This window comes from Bubalus kerabau, chromosome 14 (genome assembly GCF_029407905.1).
Source record: "Bubalus kerabau isolate K-KA32 ecotype Philippines breed swamp buffalo chromosome 14, PCC_UOA_SB_1v2, whole genome shotgun sequence".
In the NCBI taxonomy this organism is placed as follows: Eukaryota; Metazoa; Chordata; class Mammalia; order Artiodactyla; family Bovidae; genus Bubalus; species Bubalus kerabau.
The window spans coordinates 3553115-3565197 of record NC_073637.1 but is presented as its reverse complement, the minus strand read 5'-3'; positions in this window follow the sequence as shown (position 1 = coordinate 3565197).

The window sequence follows — 12083 nt, the reverse complement described above, 5'->3', positions numbered from 1 at the left end:
AGTGTTACAGCTCTATTTTATTTAGATAATAGCAGGAAAATCCATCTTCGAGGCGTGAGGGCATGTCGACCTACAGAGGCGAAGAGAAGAGCACCCCAGAGCGCGGGGGCAGCGTGGGGGGTGGGGGGTGGAGAGCTTTGGCTCCTCTTTGTCTCCCCCGGGCCTGTCCTATGTAAATTGGGCCAGCCAGGAGTGTTTATTTTACCTGAGGTCCTCACTCCAGTCCTCGGACCTTCCTTTGTTCTATTTTTGCGGGCTTTTCTCTTCCTTATCTTTTAGCCACCACCATTCTGGACTCTTTTTCCCTATTCTAACTGGTTCCAAATAGGAAAAGTGGTACGTCAAGGCTGTATATTATCACCCTGCTTATTTAACTTATATGCAGAGTACATTATGAGAAATGCTGGGCTGGAAGAAGCACAAACTGGAATCAAGATTGCTGGGAGAAATATCAATAACCTCAGATATGCAGATGACTCTGTTGCAGGAAGGCAGACCCCTTCCAGGACCTGAACTGGGCTCTTGTCTAACACTCGGAAATGAATTGTCCAAGGAGACACATCTGCTGACAAAGCAAGAGATTTTATTGGGAAAGGGCACCCGGGTGGAAAGCAGTAGGGTAAGGGAACCCAGGAGAACTACTCTGATGCGTGGCTCGCAGTCCCGGGTTTTATGGTGATGGGATTAGTTTCCGGGTGGTCTTTGGCCAATCATGCTAATTCAGAGTCTTTCCTGGTGACGCACGCATCGCTCAGCCAAGATGGATGCTAGCGAGAGGGATTCTGGGAAGTGGACGGACATGGGTGTCTCCTTCTGACCTTTCCCGAACTCTTCCGGTTGGTGGTGGCTTATTAGTTCTGTATTCCTTATCAGGATCTCTTGTCCTAAAACAACTCATGCAAATGGTTACTATAGTGCCTGGCCAGGGTGGGCGGTTTCAATCAGTGTGCTTCCCCTAACAACACCACCCTTATGGCAGAAAGTGAAGAGGAACTAAAAAGCCTCTTGATGAAACTGAAAGAGGAGAGTGGAAAAAGTTGGCTTAAAGCTCCGCATTCATAAAACTAAGATCATGGCATCCGGTCCCATCACTTCATGGAAAATAGATGGGGAAACAGTGGAAACAGTGTCAGACTTTATTTTTGGGGGCTCCAAAATCACTGCTGATGGTGACTGCAGCCATGAAATTAAAAGACGCTTACTCCTTAGAAGGAAAGTTATGACCAACCTAGATAGCATATTGAAAAGCAGAGACATTACTTTGCCAACAAAGGTCTGTCAAGTCAAGGCTATGGTTTTTCTAGTGGTCATGTATGGATGTGAGAGTTGGACTGTGAAGAAAGCTGAGCGCCAAAGAACTGATGCTTTTGAACTGTGGTGTTGGAGAAGACTCTTGGACTGCAAGGAGATCCAACTAGTCCATTCTGAAGGAGATCAGCCCTGGGATTTCTTTGGAAAGAATGATGCTGAAGCTGAAACTCCAGTACTTTGGCCACCTCATGCGAAGAGTTGACTCATTGGAAAAGACTCTGATGCTGGGAGGGATTGGAGCAGGAGGAGAAGGGGACGACAGAGGATGAGATTGCTGGATGGCATCACCAACTCGATGGATATGAATCTGAGTGAACTCTGGGAGTTGGTGATGGACAGGGAGGCCTGGCGTGCTGCGATTCATGAGGTCGCAAAGAGTCGGACACGACTGAGCGACTGAACTGAACTAAACTGAACTACCTAACAGGACCGGATGCCTTGATCTTCCTTTATTTGAATGTTGGGTTTTAAGCCGGCTTTTTCACTCTTCTCTTTCACTTTGATCAAGAGGCTCTTTAGTTCCCCCTCACTTTCTGCCTTAAGGGTGGTGTCATCTGCATATCTGAGGTTATTGACATTTCTCCTGGCAATCTGGATTCTGTTGCTGAAAGTGAAGTGAAAGTGAGAGTGAAGTTGCTCAATCGTGTCCGGCTCTTTGCCACCCGTGGACTGTAGCCCACCAAGCTCCTCCGTCCATGGGATTCTCCAGGCAAGAATACTGGAGTGGGTTGCCATTCTGACTCCACGTTGGAAACTGTTTCTTTGACTTGATTTTGTTGCTTTTGTAATTATAATGATACTTAATGGCTTGCTTGGAGGACCCTGACCCCCTGCCCAACTGTAAACTGAAGTACCTTTGTTCAGCTTGAGAAGGAAATGGCAGCCCACTCCAGTATTCTTGCCTGGAGAATCCCAGGGACAGCGGAGTCTGGTGGGCTGCCATCTATGGGGTCGCACAGAGTCAGACACGACTGAAGCGACTTAGCAGCAACAGCAGCAGCAGCAGCAGCAGGAGAGAGAATCTGACCCTGCTCATTTGTGAATAACAGAGATTAACACACCCCTTCCAAAGGCAGGCCATTCCCTTGGAGCTGTTTCACAAGGCTGAAGACCCTTTCCCTTTACTTCCCCACTGCCTCTCCCTCTCTGCTCTGCCTTTTGACTTTAGTTCCTTATTGCGTCTTTCCCTCTGATCTATAAAAGAACCTGGCATCCAGACCCCAATAAGATGGTTATCTTGAGGTGCTAGCCTGCCATTTTTTCTGTCAGCTGGCTTTCCGAGTAAAGTCGTTTTCCTTGCCTCAACACCTCGGATTCATTGGCCTGTCGTGCGGCGAGCAGAGGGAGCTTGGACCTGGTAACACTTCTAATGGCTGGCTTCCTCCTGAGGGCTGGAGGGGTCGTCCCCCCAGGACCACCCCCTTTGCCTCTCCCTCAACCCTCAGGTCCTCTGCTGACAGCCCCCCCACCTTGGGCCCGCATAGGGAGCCGAAGAAGCCACTGGGAACACAGGTGGCCAGAGGAGCAGGCACTTGAGCCTGGGATCGGCTCTCCCTGGGAAAATGGCCCTGAGCTCTGCCAGCCCCCAGGCCCGGTTTTCATCTGGGGCCCCCTCCCCACCACCCCCTAACACACACACACACACACACACACACACACACTAGGTCCCAGGGTCAGGACTTGGAACGTGGATAGCCCCCCAGGCCTGGGCTGGGGGTGAGCAGGAGAGGGGCTCAGAGGCTGGAAGTGAAACCTATATATGGTGGTGTTGGGGCCCGTATGAGCAAAGCAGGAGAGACTGCATCTTGAAGCCTGTCATCCATCTTAAAGACAGGATGTGACCTGGGCCTGAACCCTGCCCAAGAGTGAGGAAACCGTTGCTAGTGAAAACCAGGTCTCCTGGAGGCTTCCCTCCCTACAGGTGACAAAGGGAGACTGTAGTGGAGGCCAGGCTGCCTGTTAGGTTAACCAAGGAGATATCCCCCCCTTGATGTATAGTCATTGTTCCCCCCTTTAAACTTAATCGTTTGTTCTCCCAGCACCTACTTGTAAAACTCAATCATATGCAACGAAGAGGTTGCTAACATGTAACCAGTCACGTAGTGGGGGGTATGAAATGGGGCCTCTCAGAAACATCAGGGTCCTTGTTGGGAACTGATCCCCGCTGGACCTGCTGGCATAGTAAACTGTACTCCACTGTCCTGAGTGTCCTCCGAGGCATGTTTTGTGATTCTGGATTCCACAACAGTGTCATTTCAGGGGGACTCCGAAGAGCTCCAGTACCACAGTCTCTTATGTCTCAGTAAAGAGATTCAGTGAGAGTAAAGTGGTAGATACGTGATTTACTAGAATAGGACATTTGTGAGGCTTACAAGGAGGCAGGCAAGAAATGCTATACCCCAAGAACTTATTGGGCTACAGTTTTATAACCAAAGGGAAAGTGGGGTGGGGGAGAAGATCTTCTTTCTCTTGAGTAGACTTCATGCTTCCATCATCAGCTCCTCCTCCAGCTTGAGCAGGGGAGTTTTCTTGCCCCTGTGTGGTCAAGCTAGGTCCACGAATTCTTGTTTTTTATGTGTTCAGAGACCATGTCCTAGGGATCATTAAAGCACTGAGCTCACTGGGCAGGACGTGGGTCTCATGCTGCCACTGTTTTGTCGTATGGGGGCAGGTCTCGTCCTTCTGTTGCATGGTTTTGTTGTTAAGCAAACCTACTTTCTCGAGTGATCATTAACCTATAGGGGTCTGCCATATTTTTCTGGGCTTCCCTCATAGCTCAGACAGTGAAGAATCTGCCTGCAATGCAGGGCACCCCAGTTCAATTCCTGGGTCAGGAAGATCCCCTGGAGAAGGAAATAGCAACCCACTCTAGTCTTCTTGCCTGGAGAATCCCATGGACAGAGGAGGCTTGTGGGCTACAGTCCATGGGGTCGCAAGAGTCGGACATGACTTAGCAACTAAACCACCACCACATTTTTCTACTTACAATCCCCTAGTGGGATTAACTATTTAATCACCTATTTTGTCCCTACCAGTAGGGTGGGTCCCAGCGGCTCTCATCCTACTGAACCCAGAGAGGGTCTGACCCCTCTTCTCATTAACCCCTGGAGTGGGGTAGGAGGAAGGAGGCAGCTCTTGGCAGCTCATTGGCATCCTTGGCTGCTTCTCCCCAGAGGAGTGGGCAGAGTCCCGCCCTCCCCCCTGAGGGTGTCACAGGCGCCTAGAAGAGAAGGGGGGCAGGGGCTCCCCACTCTGGCGAGCCCCTGCACAACCACCATATCTGCCGGGAGCCAGCACGGAGTCCCCACCCATAACAAGGTTATGTGGGAGAGTTCTGGTGGGCAAGGTGAGCCAGAACTCGAGGGGTGCCCCTCTGGGCCTGCCTGAGCATCTACCCCAAAATCAGAGTCTGCCTACTTTACTGCTTTGTGCTCTCACCTACACCTCTGACTTTACAGGGGGCTGTCCCCCACCACCATCTCTCTCTGAAAAAGAGTTAACTTACAGCTCCAGTTAATAAAGTTCCTGGGTGTGACAAGAGTGTTTTAGTTCACAAACCCCTCAGATGGCTCTCTAACTTGCCTGACAGGTTTACCCGGACTCCTACAGCTATGCATACGATTGTTTAGTCTCCCAGCCAGAAACACGGGAAGCTTACGATATTCAAATAGTATAGAGCCTCTTGGAGAGTTAGAAATTGTCAGAATAGAACTAGTAGATTTCATTGTTGAGCCAATGCTTGCTGCCAAGTTTCCACATCCCCTGTATTGTATCCTTGGAAGTTTATTAATTAATATAGTTGGTGTGTAGAAAAAATAAGTAGTGGCCTTGATGTTAACAACTTTAGACCCTTAAGGTAATAAATTCTTTCCTTTGTTGTAAACCCACTGCACCTCTGCCCTGTAGGAATGCAACTTTATCTAACACCTTCAGAGGATGGCGCCAAACTTTAAAATAATTACTCTTAGAGAAAATAAGTCTTATGGTTGACAAACCTTTATCAGAGTCATAAAATGTTAACAGGCCTTCTGGCCAGAAGATGATGTAAATCACCTAAACCATTTGTATACGATAAGTTTGCAGAAAAGAAACCTTGGTTTCGATAAGGATCAAAGACTGCTGACTTTGCATGATTTCACACCCTCTATTATCCTCTGGTGCAACTTAGGGTATGAAAGCCCCTGTTGAAAATAAAGCTACGGGCCTTGCTCACCGAAGCTTGGTCTCCCCGTGTCGTTCTTTCTTGTTTCCTTTTCCTCCTTTTCTCTTCTGTTTTTCCTTCATGCCAAAATAATTTGGAGCATGGGGATCCTCTGCGACCACTTATTTGCCTGGGCTTCTAAGACCCACTCGAGAAGGTGCCTAAGGTGGGGCACCTTCCGCTATTTGAGAGGGCGCCTGCGGCCTCCGTGGTTACAGCAAGTTTGCTGTCCCGAACTTTATTGATTTCCTGCGTGAACCAGCTATTATTGAGCATCTACTAAATCTCTCAGCCTTTGTTATCCCTTAATCTCCAATGCCGTCATCCTGAGGGAATCCCTGGATCCAACCGGGGCTGGACCCCAACACATATCCTGCTGCACCCAAGCTCTCCTTGCAAAGCGCCCCCCACCCCCCCGACCGGGAGCAGACCTCCCAGCTCGCTTCACTGGCTGGCACCTGAGTAACCGTGGGAAGATGGCCTCACTCTTTCTCCAGTGGGGTCTCAGATCTGTGACTCGGGTTCCTCCGTGATCCACTTGTCCTCAACTGGACCAGCCCTCCTCCCCAGAGCCTGCTAAGAGCTGTGGTCCCTGTAGGAGGAACCCTTGGGTCCACAGGAGGGGAGACAGGTCAGGGGAGGACAGGGATGACCTGGGTCACGCTGTGAGGGTGAGCCCCCAGCCCTACCTCCCAGGGTCCTCTTGTCCACGGAAAATCAATCAACAGGCTTTCTAAGACAAGAGAAGTTTAGTGGAGCTGACCTGAGGATTACAATCAGGGTGACAGTCTTTCAGAAAGCTCTGAGGACTCTTCCACCTGTTAAAGGTCAAGGCAGGGTTATACGTTTCTAAGACAAAGGGTTACACACCGCCAAATGGTGTATTAGTAGCAGCTCACACAATCCAGGTCTACACACAAAAAGTGAGTAGTGAGTTGTGGTGTCAGAACAGGCAGTGAGCTAAATGTGAGCAGAGGAAGTGGGGCACAGGGACACATGGCAGGAAACCATGCATTCTGTAAAAGGTGGGTGTTTACAAGAAAACAAAGCAGATGAAGAAAGATGGGAAGAGGGTGGAATCTCCAGAGTCCTGGAAAATGTTTTGTTCTTTATATTCTCAGTAAGATCAGCCTCACAGATAAGATGTACCCATCAGGCATGAAGGCCTGACACTTCCAGTCAAGGCTAAATAAGGGCCCCCCCTTGGGAAGGTGGAGCTGGGAAGAAATCAGGGAAATGTGACCCCAAGCCCTCACCTCCCCAGTGAGTATTCTGCCCTTATTTTCTCCACCCCACATAATCAGCTTGCCAAAGAAACTCAGCGTAGCTATTCACCCAGGTCTCCTGCATTGCAGGTGGATTCTTTACCAGCTGAGCCACCAGGGAAGCCCAAGAATACTGGAGTGGGTAGACTTTCCCTTCTCCAGGGGATCTTCCCTACCAGGGATCGAACCCAGGTCTCCCACTTTTCAGGCGAATTCTTTACCAGCTGAGCCACCAGGGAAGCCCAAGAATACTGGAGTGGGTAGCCTATCCTTTTCCAGTGGATCTTCCCGACCCAGGGATCGAACCTGGGTCTCCTGCATTGCAGGTGGATTCTTTACCAACTGAGCTACCAGGGAAGCCAAAGTAACAAATAAAAAGCATCCCACCAAACCCTAGGGGACCCTAGGTCCTCACCCTCAACCCCATAAAAGCAGAACTCCAGGCCAGTGCCCGCTGTCTCCCCTCAAAACCCCACACTGTGCCTTCAGGGGCTCCTGGTAAGTCCAGGACTTGTGAGTAGTACAACTGGTCCTTTCAAAGCTCCCTGAGGGTCATCGCTGCTGCTGGGCTTCCCTGGGGCTCAGCTGGTAAAGAATCTGTCTGCAGTGCGGGAGACCTGGGTTCAATTCCTTGGGAAGATCCCCTGGAGGAGGGCATGGCAACCCAGTCCACTATTCCGGTCCGGAAAATCCCCATGGACAGAGGAGCCTGGCAGGCTACAGGCCATGGGGTCACAGAGAGTCAGACACGACTGGGCAGTCAGGCACAGCACACACTGCTTCTGGTTACTGCCACCCTAATAGGACCCACAGGGCTGGTCTGGCCACAACACTGGGTGTTGATAGGCTGGGCCAAAACCTAACAGGTCAAGGCTACCACTTTTCCCTTTGCTTTTATTTCTCCCAACTGTTTTTTCTCTTTCTGCATTCTTTCGGAATTATGGAACATTTTTCATATTTCCTTTTCTCCTTTATAGGTATATTTCTTATATGATTATCACAATATGCACTTGTTATGCTGCTGCTGCTGCTAAGTCGCTTCAGTCGTGTCCGACTCTGTGCGACCCCATAGACGGCAGTCCACCAGGCTCCCCCGTCCCTGAGATTCTCCAGGCAAGAACACTGGAGTGGGTTGCCATTTCCTTCTCCAATGCATGAAAGGGAAAAGTGAAAGTGAAGTCGCTCTGTCATGTCCGAATTGCTACTATCACCATATCCTGAACAGCTCAAGAACCCTGCAGACCATAACTTCATTTCCTTCCTCCTGTGAATGAAAAATGTTGCTGCTGTATCAGTAAACAAAGGATGTTACAGCCCTCAGCCACTGCCACCACCCCCGAAGGTGAGCCCTGAGGGAACTCAGGATAGAGACAAACTCATGCCCACTGCCAAGCCCTTAGCTACTGCGACTGCCCCAGCGGTGCACCCTGAGGGGACTCGCGACAGAAAAGAACAGGGTATTGGCCCTGGAAGATGAGGTGCCTATGAAAGGAATGATTGCAGTGAGCCCAGACTCGCATCTTCCCATACAGAGAAAAGCACCAAATTCCCTGAGATAACTGGTCCTCTTTAATTAACAATAATCTTTTCAAGTTCTGACTACCTTGTCTTTGTCACAAAAAGTCCTACATATCCTGGCTCCTCTGAGAAGCTGTCCTCTGGGCTTGAAATCCTCAGAAATTCCACCAAAAAAACATCATTCTCAACTTTTCAGTTCAGTTCATTTCAGTTCAGTCACTCAGTCATATCCCACTCTTTGAAACCCCAGGAACTGCAGCATGCCAGGCCTCCCTGTCCATCACCAACTTTAGGAGCCTACCCAAACTCATGTCCATTGAGTCAGTGATGCCATCCAGCCATTTCATCCTCTGTCGTCCCCTTCTCCTCCTGCCCTCAATCTTTCCCAGCATCAGGGTCTTTTCAAATGAGTCAGCTCTTTGCATCAGGTGGCCAAAGTACTGGAGTTTCAGCTTTAGCATCATTCCTTCCAAAGAAATCCCAGGGCTGATCTCCTTCAGAATGGACTGGTTGGATCTCCTTGCAGTCCAAGGGACTCTCAAGAGTCTTCTCCAACATCACAGTTCAAAAGCATCAATTCTTGGGTGCTCAGCTTTCTTTATAGTCCAACTCTCACATCCATACATGACCACTGGAAAAACCATAGCCTTGACTAGACGAAACATTGTTGGCAAAGTAATGTCTCTGTTTTTTTAATATGCTGTCTAGGTTGGTCATAACTTTCCTTCCAAGGAGTAAGCATCTTTTAATTTCATGGCTGCAATCACCATCTGCAGTGATTTTGGAGGCCCCCCCCCCTGCAAATAAAGTCTGCTTCTGTTTCCACTGTTTCCCCATCTATTTGCCATGAAGTGATGGGACCGGATGCCATGATCTTAGTTTTATGAATGTTGAGCTTTAAGCCAGCTTTTTCACCTTCCTCTTTCCCTTTCTCAACTTTTAGGTCACACATTTTTTTTTTTTTCAGTTGACACTCCCCAGTACACTTCTGTTATCTTAGTTCTTATTTATAGACATATGTTATAAACCCCACAAGACGCTGCTGCTGTTGTTTTACACTGTAAATATTCTTCCATATTTACCCCACTGTTACCAAAGGCAAGCCCACATACCCAGTACACCTGGAGGCCAAGCAAACCTAAACATCAGAGTTTGAAACAAACAGTTTTATAGCAGGGCCAAGAAGGGCAGACAGGCAGATCCTCCTCAAAAAGCTGAATTCCCTAAAGGGTTTCAGCAAAACATTTTAAAAAATTTATTTTGTTGAAGTACAGTTGATTTACAATGTGATGATTCAGATATATATATATATATATTCAAATATTCAGACACATTAACCCTGTGCTATACAGTAGGGCCTTGTTATTTATCTATTCTATATATAATAGTTTGCATGTGCTAATCCCAAACTCCCAATCCTTCCCTCTCCCAACCCCCTCTCCCTTGGCAGCCACAAATCTGATCTCTACAACAAAGCACTTTTAAAGTCAGGCGAGGGAGGGGGTCTCAGGGTCTGTGCCCAGCTTGGGCACAGTTCTCTGATAGGTTGATGCGTGGGAGAGGATGCGGTGGTGGGGGGTGGGGTGGGAGCAAGGACCATACTGTCCTGCTCCGTCTCACTAAGACCATTGTTTCGGCTTTCAGCATCTCAATTGTATTATCACCAGCTGGGATGACATTCTTTGCACTTATCCTGCTAAGGATTTTCTGCGATCCATGGATCTGTGGGTTATCATTTATGAATTTTGAAAAATATTAAATCTTCAAGTATTTATTTAACCCCTCTTTCTTCCCTATGGCACTCCAATCTCATGTAAAGTTAGACCATTTGACTGAATCTCACAGGCCCTGATGCTCCGATTAATTTTTTTCTATTGTTTTTATTCTAAGTTTCCTTTGGGCTATTTTATACTGTCCTGTCTCTACCTATGCTCAAAGTGTCTTTTGCTCCTAATTCATCCAAATGAGTTCTTAATTTTGGATATTTTATTTTTTACTTTCTGAATACAATGGCTAACTGGGTGTATTAACTTGACTGAGCCACAGTACTCCAATATGTGGTCAGATACTATTCTGGATGTTTCTGTGTGGATCTTTTTGGATGAGACTGACAGTTTCTAATATGTATTTATTTATTTGGGGCTGCACCAGCTCTGGGGCTCTTTGCTGCGGTGCACAGAGTCTCTGGTTGTGGCTCAGTCGCTCTGTGGCATGTGGGGTCTTAGTCCCCCTCCAAGGAAGAGAGCCTAAATCCCCTACATTGCAAGGTGGATTCTTAACCACTGGACCACCAGGGAAGTCCCAGGACCGACATTTAAATTGGGGAAATTGGAGTGAAGCAGGCTGCTCTCCATAACGTGGGTGGGTCTCATCTAATCAGTTGAAGGTCTGAATAGACCAAAAGACTGATTTCCTCCAAACGAGAGGGAATTCTGCAGCAGTCTTTGGACTTTAACTGTAGCATCAGCTTTTCCTGGGTCTCTAGCCTTCTGGCTGTAGGGGGGCAGAATTTGCCACCCTAAAATATGTCTCTTTGGCATGTTAGTTGTTTCAAGCTGGTTATTTTCTGAGAAACAGCATACATGGGAAGGGCTCTGAAAACCAAGCAAGGAGTTGACCTTTTGTAAGAAACATTTACATGTATAAAGGCAATCTCCATTTGGGATGACCAAATATCTAGAAACTCATACTGGTGGAGAACTCAGGGACTTAAATCTGCATTACTGATCAACCCCCCTTAACTGACTCTCCCTGCCTTCAACAACCTGTTTTTCTCTTTGTCTGAGGATGGTATTTAAGGTGAGGGCTTCAGCCACTTCAATGAGTTACTCAGCTCTCCTGGGTCTCTCCCATGTAGACACAGTATTACACTTCTGTTTGATTTTCTCCTGTTAATCTGTCTCATGTCAATTTAATTCTTAGGCTAGCCAAAAGGGTAGAGGAAAATTTCTTCCTCCCCAGCACAGCCCACCCTGGAGTTTTTGAACTTGCAGCCTCCCTGAGGTCATGAGCCCCATCCTTAAAATAAACTTTTTGTTTACATACACATTCTATTGGTTCTGCTTCTCTGGAAAATCCTGGCCAATACACAGTATATTTATTTGATTTGTTTTATAAAGTCCTATTCTGTGTTAGCAACTTAGCAGTAGCATTCTCTGTTAAAACTCTCAGTTTCAAGTCTACTATTGAACACACAACATAAAGTCCTTTCCTGCTGACTCCATTATCCGGATCATCCCTGGGTCTTCCCCCCAATTGTTACTGTCACCTTCGGGCGTTGTATAAATAAGAGCCAGAGGCCACGACTACTAGACGGTCTCTAGTTCCCTCTTTTACCAGATCAAGTGCATGAGGTGTTCTCCAGGTCAACTCCATCAGAGTTGACCTAGGTTGGGCTGGACCCCAGAGTTAGGAAGGCGCATCCGACCTCCCATCCCTCTCCTCCCAGGCTTCCCAGCGAAGGCTCAGCAGGCCCTCTCCTCATCCCGGAAAGCGTGGCAGATGCATTTCCGCACCTTCGTGCCCTTAAGCCTCCCACTGCCAACTCCTGCTGCCTTGCTGCAGACTCTGTCGAGTCTCTTCAGAGCAAGATCAGCTATGTGTCCGGAGCAGACCTCTTTCCTCCGGTGGGAACTTGGTCCTGAGAGCTGTGGGACTGCCGCAGGTGCCCGTCTTCCTTATACGCGGCCCGCCCTGGGTACCACCGCCAGCATGTGGGACCCTGCGCGTGTGCCGCGTCGCTTTCCCAGAACGGAGCATGCGTAGCCGACTCCGCCGCTCCGCCGGGT